Here is a 12154-nt window from a genome sequence, read left to right on the forward strand (position 1 = left end):
TTTGCTCATACGCTGTGTGCTCATGTCTGTAGTCAGCGACTGGCTGAATAACGTGTCCCGCTGTGGTTATGGTTCATAAACAGTTAACCTTCCCATGTGTCTGTTCTGTGGGGACCCACACACAACAACTCGGAATGCGGTGCCGATGTATTTGACACCTGCCGCAGTCTAGCGAGCTCCTTAGCTCGTTAGTTCGCGGACGAGCAAACGTAATGGTTAAACTCTGTTGTATGAATCTTCGCCAAGACCCTCTAGTATTGGATGGAGTCAACGCCGGTCTGCCGCCGGTCCACGAGCAGCTAATAAGTACTAGCCTAGCCGCTAGTAGCAGGGCTTTTTGCAGTGAAGTTGTCCAACAGCGACACAAGCCCAAATAACGCAAAACACTTTAGTTTAATGTTTCATGTTTTAGGCATAGCTTGATGGATAACTGTACGACTCAGTGCTGATAGAAATGGGCCGAACAATTACAAATAAGTTACTCACAATTCCGGCGACTTTGGTGCAATTTTAAGCCGCAACTTTTTAGGCCTGTTTGGACAGCGCCTATTTGTTCAAATATGAACACGCAAAAAAGATACTGCTCATCGCCTCACATTACAGGGTGAGTTGATTGACAAATGAAAAGAGGAGCTGTGGGGCCTATCTGCGACCAAAACAAAGGTGCTGCCGATGACGTCCCTTCTAGGTCTCACACAGTAAGGCCATGTGCACACGGAAATGGAGCCAATCTATTTGTTTTTCGATTTTTATAAGAAGCCCGTGCGAAATAAACTTACTAACAGCAATGGCGGGGAATGCTAGGCGAGCAAGGAAGGAGACATTTGTACGGACGATGAGGTTGAACGACTGCTTTGGAACGAAAGCCCAAATCACTGCCAAGGACAAGAACATCTGACACGGTGTTCCACAGCTGTGTTGTTGTTAGCGGTGTTAGCGCACGTTCACGTGTGAACTGGGACTACCGGGTCATCATCTCAGGAAAGATGCGTGTGTTGTTGACGTGAAAAAGCAAGGGCAGTATTTTCAAATGTATTCACTCTGGCACCTGGTTACAAATTTGATTGTATTTGGGCTACCAAAACGCTGGTCCCGTGTGGACGAATAAGAAAAAATATTTCATTAAAAAACAAAAACAAAAAAAAACCACTAACTCATTTGTACTGTATGTGAATGGGGTCTAAGAGAACTGAATTTCCCAAATGACTGTTCCAACATTAATGTTTATTGTTACACATGCAGAAAGCAACTGAAGTAAATTTAACACACGTTAGGAGATGGGCAACATTCAGGACATTCGTTGTGGTGAGCTTTCTGTAACTAGTCAGAGAACTGGGTAAATGTGAAGCTATCATTTCGGGACAGGGATAAGTCTGCAACTTGGAAAATGACGACAGTGCAAGAGCGACTTGTCATTTCTTTAAATTGTTTCCTGTGGAACTGAGATGTGTTCGTTTCCATGATAGTAGTGCTTCTGGTAGCAGCTGCGGAGGTAGGCCTTCAGCAGGTTGTTTGCATGAAGACTGTATAGCCTGTGTGCTAATATATTGAAGGGGTGGGGACGCAGGTTATTACCATACAGGGCAGCGGTGCATGCAAGCATATGAATAAACACTGTGGGCTACATTTTGATGGAAGCTGCGTTCCTCTCATGCTAAGCAGAAATGCAGAGTGAAGGAAGGCCTATTGATTTTCATCTCATAGAGGGGAGGGGGAGTTGTCCGGCGGGTGGAAATTGACTGCAGTTTTTGTGACACATCCACTAAATTACTAACATGCTCTGGATTGTGAGTTTCTAGTTATGCCTGCTTAAAAACACACTTTTATTGATTGGTGCCTGGATTCAGGGACATCTCAAGAGGAACAAGATGCTCTGCACTCGTCAGAAAAACACATCTCTGCTTGGCAAAAATTGGGAGAAACAATTGACTTTGCAGAACCAATTTTTATATTTTAGGCAACTCATAGCAGTCATTGGAATGAATGCAAAGAAAAAGGTACAGCTTGTACAGTCAGAACTTTACATCATGGGCTTGACATTGAGATTAATTAGTTTAATTTTTGGCCGTGATGGGTAAATTAACTATTGGTGATGCACTGAACCATTTAGGCCTGCATGGCTGCCATTCTATGGCCATGGTCCTGAACTAACTTGTCAAAGGAGAAATCCAACTCCATCGCCACCGTCGCAAATGCTAATGATATTGCGAGAAGAGAGGAGGAACTGAGCGACCGCTTGCCGTAGCTATATTTGCATGGCGGACCCTGCGATAATGGTAGTGATGTGGTGGGGGAAAAGCCAATTATTTTCTCTCAGTGCTGCTGTCAGGTAAAGTGAAAGCGGCTGTCCCGCTGCAGAATCCCCACCCCAGTGTCTCATCCATTAGCCGCATGCCCGCTATCTATTAATGCCTTATGTCATTTGCATAATTTTATCAGGGTGGCAAATGGGGATCATCTGTTTCTTTTGCAATAAGATGAATTGAGCCTTTAAAAGGGGGTTACGCTGGAAAGAAATCAGCAAGGGAACAAAAAAAAAAAAAACAGGAACTGAATTGAGTTGGCTCAGAAACAAAGAGGTGCATGGTGTGACTGTCCCCCTCCACCCTGCCCCCAAGACCTCTTTGAGGATGACTTGGAATCCATTATGATTGTTTGATACACATTCAAGTCAAGCTGACAAAGCCCACTAAGCTTAGATACAATAGAATACAGGAAAATATTTTTTCAGCATACCTGCAACTTGAACGAGAATGGGCTCAATAAAAATTTACCAGAGGAGCCTTGTGATCAGATAATATTGTCTTTTTGTTGAGACTTGGTGAAGCAGCATGTGGCTCAGTGTAATTTTTGTACTCTGTGTTCCCAGGAGCTGTAAACAACTGTAAGTCTGTGATCACCTCAAAGTGGACTAATCATTCAACTCTCAGTGAAAGCGAATCAGAAAAACAAGCTTCATCTGTTTAATTTCTTAATTTTGTTTTTATTTTGACGTTGACGCTTTGCTAGTTAGCATGTAAAGCTAACAGCTAACTCTGAGCTCACATGACTGTTTGCGTAACTATTTGTGTTGGGGGAGCCACATAACTTAATAATTTAAAGGAAGTCTGCTTGCAGTTCCTTATAACCGTACTTTGCTCGGGTCGACCTCCTGAACTCGAGCAAATCAGTTTTTTTCAGTTTCTACCAGTACACCACTTGTGCGCCACATTTAAAGGGAATGAGAGGAGCCCCTTCGATTGATTGAACTGTGAACACGCCCACACCAGCGTGGAGACGCAGAGGATTTAATTGTTTTGTCTATCACTATAAGTTGCTGGCATAGATAGACGAACAAATATACATCATTTGTAATAAATTAGTAATAATTTTACCACCAATTAAGTTAAACTGTATAATTTTCTTCATGGCACACTACTTTGTTTTGGCATCACTGCCTTTACACTGTATGACATCCAAAAGCCATGTTTTGTCTGACAGGAGGTAAAAAGAAGGGAACAAAAGCCGAACAAGGGGGAACAAAAGGGAGGCCAAGAAAGTTGTGCGGCTTCCAGCGGCATTCATTTACTGTCAGGCATCTGCTTTTTTTTATTGCAACCTTATGGCACCACTCCTCCCGCAGTGCCAGCAGGCAATCACCTCTTTATCACATGGCAATTATCTCACTATAGTGCTGCTCTGTGACTCGCAGCACTGTCACACGTGAACCCGGCGCGCTGCGACCCGGCCAGCCCGGCGCGGGGGGGAGACAAAGGGAGGCAAAAGTGGCTGATAAAGGGTGGGGAAACAAGAGAGGGGTGCGGGGTCTGGGGGGGGTCAATGAAGTGTACTAAAAGACTGTGGCAACTCAAGGGCCCAGTTTGTTAACGCCATGCTAGTGATCTAGCACAGAAATATTTTTAATAGCTTTTTTCATTTCTCGCGTACGATGTGTGCACAAGCTGGTGTATTGAATGCCGTTTGAGCACTTATTAGCCTCGAGATCTAGCTTAACGTCCTATGTACTAGAAAACACTCTTTGTCCTCACTTGCAAGACAATTCACCACAATGTGACTGTGACAGTGACTCTGTCTTACTAGTAATGTTTTTCCACAAAAAGTGCCCTGGATATGAAGGATATTGACTATATGCTCAAATGCCTTTCTATACTAGTCACCCACCGATGTCAACTAATGCAGTTTTGCCTCACTAGTAACATGTAGTTGTCCTACTAGAGTGCAGAAATGCCATACAGTAGCAGAAGGCAGGAGAGGATTAATTCATTCTACTAGTGCACCCTAGTTGTTCTACTAGTGCGTAGTATTGTCTTACTAGGGAGGACAAAGAGCGAACTAGTCCATGGACCTTGAGCTAGAATGCTCATTGTCTTCACTAGTAACATGTACAGTCGTTGTCCTACTTGTATGCCAAAGTTGTCTTACTAGTGTGTAGAAATGAAGAAATGAAATAAAAAAGGAAGGCAGGACTGGACTAGTAAGACAGTCCTTCTGCTTTGTGGGCTGATTTTTTTTTTACTAGTGAGGTCAAAGAGCCGAGCGTACTAGTATGTGGACCTTAAACTGGATATCAAGGATATCGAATAAATGCTCAAATGGCTTCGAGTGCTTAGGGACACCTAAATCAGGTCACACACACACACACACACACACACACACAGCGCGCGCGCGCGCGCTTGTGTGTGCGTGTATACGTGTGCCTGCATCGTCATTGCTCGCGCGTGTTAAAAAAATCTCCAACAGGGGGAGATGTTGCCTAATGCCAGTTTACAGTCGCCGCCCTCTCCCTCGTCCGCCCACACGCTGTCACGATTAGCAGCCAGTTAAAGCGTCTCCTCTCGTTTATCTCGCAAACGCGCTTGCCTTCGAATCGCAAAAACACACGCACGCACGCACACACACACACGCACTGTAAAAAAAAAAAGAAAAGGCAAATCATGCCGCAACACAAACTTGATATGATTTGAAGATAACACAAGAAAAGTGATGAAGGCCAATCATGGTGGGCATAGTATTACTTAAATAGTACATACAGCTGAAGCATCCATAAAAATGTGTTCTTAATCAGCCTACCAATGGACAAACATCCATCCATCCATTTTTGATCACGCTTCACTGAGGTCATGGCTCGCGGGTGAGCTGGAGCTGACTTATTTTTTTTTTTACCAGTCCCACGAACTTAAACTTATTACAATGCATTTAAGGAGTACTTCTTCGTGCCAGTTCTCACTATTGCTTGCACAGCTTCCAAAGAGGTCCGGCATGCTTGCTTTAGTTGTCAATTTGTCACTCCCAGTTAAAGTTTACAGCAAAACTGACACTGTGTCTGTCTGTCTGTCTGTCTGTCTGTCTATCTATCTATCTATCTATCTATCTATCTATCTATCTATCTATCTATCTATCTATCTATCTATCTATCTATCTATCTATCTATCTATCTATCTATCTATCTATCTATCTGTATATATATATATATATATATGTGTATATGTGTATATATATATATATATATATATATATATATATATACACACACACACATACACACACAGTGCCGTGAAAAAGTATTGGTCCCCTTCTCATATTCTTATATTTTTGCAGTTTCCCCACTTTAATGATGAAGATCATCAAACAAATGTAAGACAAATATTACCCAAGTTAACCTAAAATGCTGTTTTTAAATAGTGATCAAATTTATTCAGGAAAAAGAACTATTCAGTTGCCTGGCCCTGTGTGAAAAAGTAATGGCTCCCTAAACTAATAACTGGTTGGGCCATTCTCAGCAGCAACAAATGAAATCAAGCGTTTTCTATAACTGGTAACGAGTCTTTCACATCTCTGTGGAGATATTTTGATATATAACCCACTCTTCCTTGTAGAATTGTTTTAATTCTGTAAAAATTGAGGGGTTTCTAGCATCAACAGGCTTTTGAAGGTCATGCCGGTGAACTTCAATTGGATTCATATCTGGACTTTGACTAGGCCACTCCAAAACCTTTATTTTGTTTTTTTAAGCCATTCAGAAGTTGACTTGCTTGAGTCTTTTGGATTGTTATCCTGCTGAGGAACCCAAGTGCACTTCAGCTTGAGGTCACAAAATGATGGCTGAAAATTCTCCTTCAGGATTTTCTGATAAAGCGCAGAATTCATGGTTCCATCAATCACAGCAAGATGTCCAGGTCCTGAAGGAGAAAAGCAGCCCAACACCATCACACCACCACCACCATGTTTGACTGTTGGTATGATGTTCTTTTTCTGAGATTCCGTGCTTCATTTACGCCAGATGTAACGAGACACACACTTTCCAAAAAGCTCAGCTTTCACCTTGTCAGTCCATTTAATATTCTCCCAAAAGTCTAAGGAATCATTCAGATGTTTTTTTTTTGGTGAGCAGTGGTTCTCGCCTTGGAACTCTGCCACAGACACCTTATTCTTGTGTCAGAAAGACAGACCTTAACTGAGGCAAGGGAGGCCTGCAGTTCTTTAGAAGTTGTCCTTAGGTACTTTGTGGCCTCCTGTATGAGTCATTGCTGTTCTCTTGGGGTAATCTTTGGAGGCCGGCCACTCCTGGGATTTTCACCACTGTTCCATATTTTCTCCATGTGAGGATAATGGCTCTCCCTATGGTTCGCTGGAATCCTAAAGCTTTAGAAATGGCTTTTATAACCCTTTTCCAACTGATGTCAATTACTTTATTTCTCGACTATTCTGGAATTTCTTGGGATCGTTTCTTTCAATAATTTTTTTTGCAGTTTGTTTTTTAGATCTTTTGTCCCACTTGATTTTGTTGGGACATATTCTGTTTAAGTGATTTCTTGACACGTCTGGAGGTAATCAGGCTTGGGTGTGATCAGTGAAAATTAACCAAAAATTGTGATTAGCCACAATTAATTCATGATTTAATAAGGCGGGTAATTACTTTTTCCACACAGGAACAGGAAAGCACGCAACTCTAAATTCATACTTGCCTGTATACTGTAAAAAAGCCCTCAAAAAATGATTGCTTAAAAATCCAAGATTCTGTATGGCTGGGTACACTGTACTAATGCCACCAATCCCTATAAAATGCCACTAGTAATGTGACAGTATCTTGTGTAGCAATCAATGTAATGAAGATTGGAAAACACCAAGTGTTGTTTTTACTGTTTTAATTCCTATCTTCATTGGGGTTGTAGGTGAGCAGGAGCCTATCCTTTGGGTGAGAGCCGCGGTACTCCCTGGACTGGCCGCCACTCAATCACAGGGCACATATAGACAAACGACCAGTCACATTCATACCTATGGGCAATTTAGAGTCCAATCGGTATAGAAAATGGATAGATTCTTGTCAAGTTTGAGAGCAGCTGTTATGTTAGTCAGATAGTCACCTTTTCTACGGCTTCCTGTGCGCCTGCTCTGTTGAACCTCTTCTCTTTCTTGCAAGGAATAAACAAGAAAGACAACTATTGGGATTCTTTATTGTTTATTACAGTAATCTAGAAAATATTGCCACAACACGTTCTGACCACTATAGCTCAATACAAATGCTGCATGGAAACACGGTCGGTCTTGCTCACCACCTTTCCTGCTCGTGTTTTATGAAATCACCTTTTCGCAAATGGAATGTCTCCTGTCATAGATCGCCAGCGTCTGCGTCCATCACGACATTTCTCATTTTGGTCAGTGTTGCACACTCATCGTCTCTCCTCTCTCCCCTCGCCACCACATACACACAAAACCCTCCTCCCATGCCGAGCCGCCTCCTCCTGGTTTGACTAAAATCCAATTTACTGGCTGTCAACTCAACTCTATAATACCATCCACAGCTGTAGTGGCGAGGTAGCTCTTTACTGTACTCTCTGGTTACAGCTATATAGACCAGCTCTCCCCACCGCTGCACTCCATATGTGCTCCCCCCCGCCCCTTTTTCTTTTGGCCAGGATGTATGGAGAGCGGGGCGAACACGTAGTGTGCCTTTGGAGATAAAGAAGGCCTTTCAGTGTCAGAGAGTTCTCTTCTTCGGGGAGTAAGTACGCTTTATTGCGCCCGTAAAGACACATCCGTCGTATCACTTCGGCACTTTCCCCCGGTGGCGATGGGGGAATTGCTGTGCCCGCATGCAGCCGCCGCCGACGGCTAACCATCGCTACATAGTTTAGCGACATTACGAAATTCCATACTAGCATGAGTCGCTGTTTGCAGAGTCTTAAAGGCTACAGAGACATCATGCAAGATTGACTTTTTAATGTATTTTATGCAAAGAAAAGGACAGGGCCCTGCCGCAAAGACGGAAAAAAAAAAAGCTCGAAGTAATTGACGTGACGTGACGGCCCACCAAAAATATTTATAAGTGCCGACACAAGTTATTTCCAAAGTGGGATAAAAGTGAGGGCTCGCTCTCGTGGTATGCGAAAGAACCACTACCCAATTAGATTTTAGTTGCATTTAACATTAAAGTACAATACATTTGCATTAGATTTTTTATAACTGTTTTTTTTAATCAAACATGTATTTAGGTGTTATTTTTATGTGTAATACATTTTAATGGAATCATTATTTAAGTACAGTTTTATTATTTCCCTATATTTAAGTGACAAAACAACCATTGGAACATTAAACATCTACAATGTCTTTTTTTTCACAAAATGTCACCACAAAGCCTTGCAAGATGACAATATCAAATGTTTAGGCTTCGTTTGTGTTTACGTATATCATATCATGTTTGGATGAAAAAATCATATGCATACATACAACTGGTGTCCGACGACACCGGCCACAAAGAAAACAAAATTTTCTTTTGAATGGCTGTGTGGTATTTCATCCATCCATCCATTTTCTGAGGGTCGTGGGAGTGCTGGAGCCTATCCCAGCTATCATACACCCTGAACTGGTACCCAGCCAATCGCAGGGCACATATAAACAAACAACCATTCGCACTCACATTCACACCTACGGGAAATTTAGTGTTCAATTAACCTGCCATGCATGTTTTTGGGATGTGGGAGGAAACGGGAGTGCCCGGAGAAAACCCACGCAGGCACGGGGAGAACATGCTAACTCCACACAGGCGGTGCCGGGGATTGAACCCCGGCCCTCAGAACTGTGAGGCAGACGCTCTAACCAGTCCTTCACCGTGCCGCCTGTGATATTTCAGTTTTTCTTTTTTAATAAATCTGCAAAAATTTCAGCAATTCCGTTTTTTTCTGTCAATATGGGGTGCTGTGTGTACATTAATGAGAAAAAAAATGCACTTAAATGATTTTAGCAAATGGCTGCAATATAAAAGAGTGAAACATTTAAGGGGGTCTGAATACTTTCCGTACCCACTGTAACTTTGCGGAGTGGTGGGAAATGGGCATGTTTATGCAAAACTAAATTAATGTGTCGATCCATTTTCCTTAAATTTTCAATGAATAATGCATGGGTTTTAATGACCAAAATTATTGACATATATGAGTTGGGTTTACAAATTGGTAGTGATCCAAATTAGGGTGCTCATCTTTTTTTTTTACAAATTTGCGTCAAATGAATTAAATCACAACTCAGCTTTCTAGCATCATCCTGCTTCCCTGCCACAGTAAATAAGAGTCATGGTCCAAACTGAGACCCTCCCTTTAACCATTTGCATGTTGTTACATTTCCTAGGATTAAAAAAAAGATGTGCATTTCATGAATAGCAATGAAGGTGAGAGTTTTACTGTAGAAAAGACATGGCCTCTCAATTACTCCAGGATAGCCCATTTGCACATTGTGAACCAGGCCCCCGCGGTGCTAGTGTGAAATGAAATGAGGACAATGGATAGCCCCCTTGAGACCTCACCTATCGTTTACATTTCCTTTATAGCCAAACAAGTTGTCTGCTTGCTTCCCTATATATATAAAATTCTGCTTTCGTTGATGGGCGTTTTATAAAGTGTGGCACAGATGAGGCCAGGATTGTTGTCGTGACATTAGATGGAGAGCAGCAATTACCGTAAGTGACAGAGTAATGAAAGGTATTATTCATCATAAGAAAATGGTAATATTAGCCTTATTACAATGTCACGAAAATGTGTTTTAATACATTTTAACCTTGTTGAGTGATGTCTAATATTTGTTCATGTAAAAGGCATCACAGTAAAATCATCCATTTAAGTCCTGACTTCCCTGCTGTCTGTCTGCTGCGTCACTGGCTGGCTGTTGTTGATCACATGTTGATCATAAAAACAACACTGCTGACTGGTCCTGAATCATTATTATATACAGCTGCAAGGAATAGGATGACCAGTTTAGCCAGTGGTACCACACGATGCCTGGAAGGTTTTTGTTATTTATTGTTTTTAGGTGTTTTTGTGGTAAAAGTGGGGATTGAATTTTTTTTTTTAAATCAACTGTCTTTTATACCTTTTGTTTTAATACAGAAGATTATATAAAAACAAAGCTGTTTTTCATTAAAAAAGTACAAAAGTTCAATATGGAAAGTAGGATTTTTTTTCAAGATAAGTAAACAATCATTGCTCTTTATGCTGTTATTAATACTGTTTCACTGTATTAAAGTTAAATGTCATACTTGAGTATTCTGTAATTATTTTGCTGAAAGAAACCCAAATATAATGTAGAATTAGAATTGTGTTCAGAAACTGTACAGACCTAACGCACAGAATACAGTATATAAGTTAAATGCTAAAACAACACTACTGAGCCGCCTCATGACCATAACATCAAATTATTTAGTACTTGGAACGGAACGTTCAAAAATAAATTTGGATATTGAGCCAAATACTGCTTCACCAAGTCTACATGTAAATACATAACCTGATCGATCACATGTAGCAGTTTGTTGCGGTAAATTTACATTACATTGTGTCAAGGATTATAATTCAGAGGAAGTAACTTTGTCATATACAGTGGTTTGTTTTTGTTCCCTACCGCTGCACTCCATACGTGCGGGGCGAAAGTGTACTGTGGCTTTGGAGATAAAGAAGGCCTTTTTGTGCTTCATTTCAGTAGATATTATGCTTCTCTTTATGGTGTGTGTGCCTTACCCAACTGAGGGCAGTATAATGCATACATACTGTACATGGAGTCGATCTCAGCTATGCAGTAAGCCACAGTAATATTAATCCATTTTTGCAGAGGATAAAGAAGGCATGCCTGTGAACATTTGGTACATTATATTTCTACATGCCTCCCTCCACCATGTGTCCTCACATCCGTTGCTTAAAGGGTTACGAAGCCCCTTTTTTTTTTTTTTTTTTTTTAAAGGAAACCGCCTACTGGAGGTATTTCCCCGAGGAATAACTCCGCTTATTCAATAATTTTTTTTAAAGAAACTATAATCGGCGTTATTCACGGATTTTCGCTATTTGGTCAGGCCCAGTCCCTTTCGTTCGTGAATAGTGGGGGTAAACATGCTTGACATCAATAATGTCTCCATTTATCAGCAAAACCCTTGAAGACCCCTTATAATGTCTCCACAAGGGGGCGCACAACCACCCAAAAAAATACACCAAAAAACAAAACAAACAAAAAAACAAAAAAACACCATTGATTTACATATCATGATGCCAATAGAAAACCATTTCACATTTTTGCGGGGGAATGTTGCTGAACTTAAATAATAGGGGTGACACATCCATAAAAAAACAAAAACAAAACAAAACAAAAAACATTCTTGAGTGTAAAAAGAAGTAAACCCCTCAACCCCTCCCACAACTTTGTGGGAAGAAGGTTCATGTTTTATTGTTAAATCCTGTTAGTAAAAAAGTCATTGAAAACACAAACTCCTGTGTTAAGGTAATTATGGTACAGAGTTCGCTTCTAAAAATTTGTTTAAAAAAAACAAAAACAAAAACACGGGCTTCATTCGTGACAAGAGAAAATAATGCATTTCACCTCGCACCTTGTTGCTAAAACAAGTTGTGATCCGCTTCATTAAATCATCATTTCGGAAAAACAGCCAACTTTTACGTTGCGGAGCAAACACGAAGGGGGCGACATTAGCATTCCTTACGAGTTGTCTTTCCGGCCGCCCTGATAAATGAAGCCAAGTATTCCCTTTTCCTTTTAGTTGGCGTTTGCACTTCAACATTCCTGAGGGAAACGTCAGAGTGTGTAGCTGCTAAACGCTCCGATGTATTCATCCACCAGCTCGTCAGCCTGACTGATAATGTGTGGCTGTATATCAGGGATTTTGAGT

At 41.2% G+C, this 12154-nt stretch overlaps 1 protein-coding gene across 5 annotated transcripts in view; it reads right to left on the bottom strand.

The window, feature by feature from the left end:
* The window catches only part of celf5a (cugbp, Elav-like family member 5a), a 325603-nt gene that overhangs the window by 41349 nt on the left and 272100 nt on the right, over positions 1-12154 (bottom strand). The gene's annotated exons all lie outside the window — the stretch shown is intronic.

Source organism: Phycodurus eques, chromosome 8 (genome assembly GCF_024500275.1).
Source record: "Phycodurus eques isolate BA_2022a chromosome 8, UOR_Pequ_1.1, whole genome shotgun sequence".
Taxonomy (NCBI): domain Eukaryota; kingdom Metazoa; phylum Chordata; class Actinopteri; order Syngnathiformes; family Syngnathidae; genus Phycodurus; species Phycodurus eques.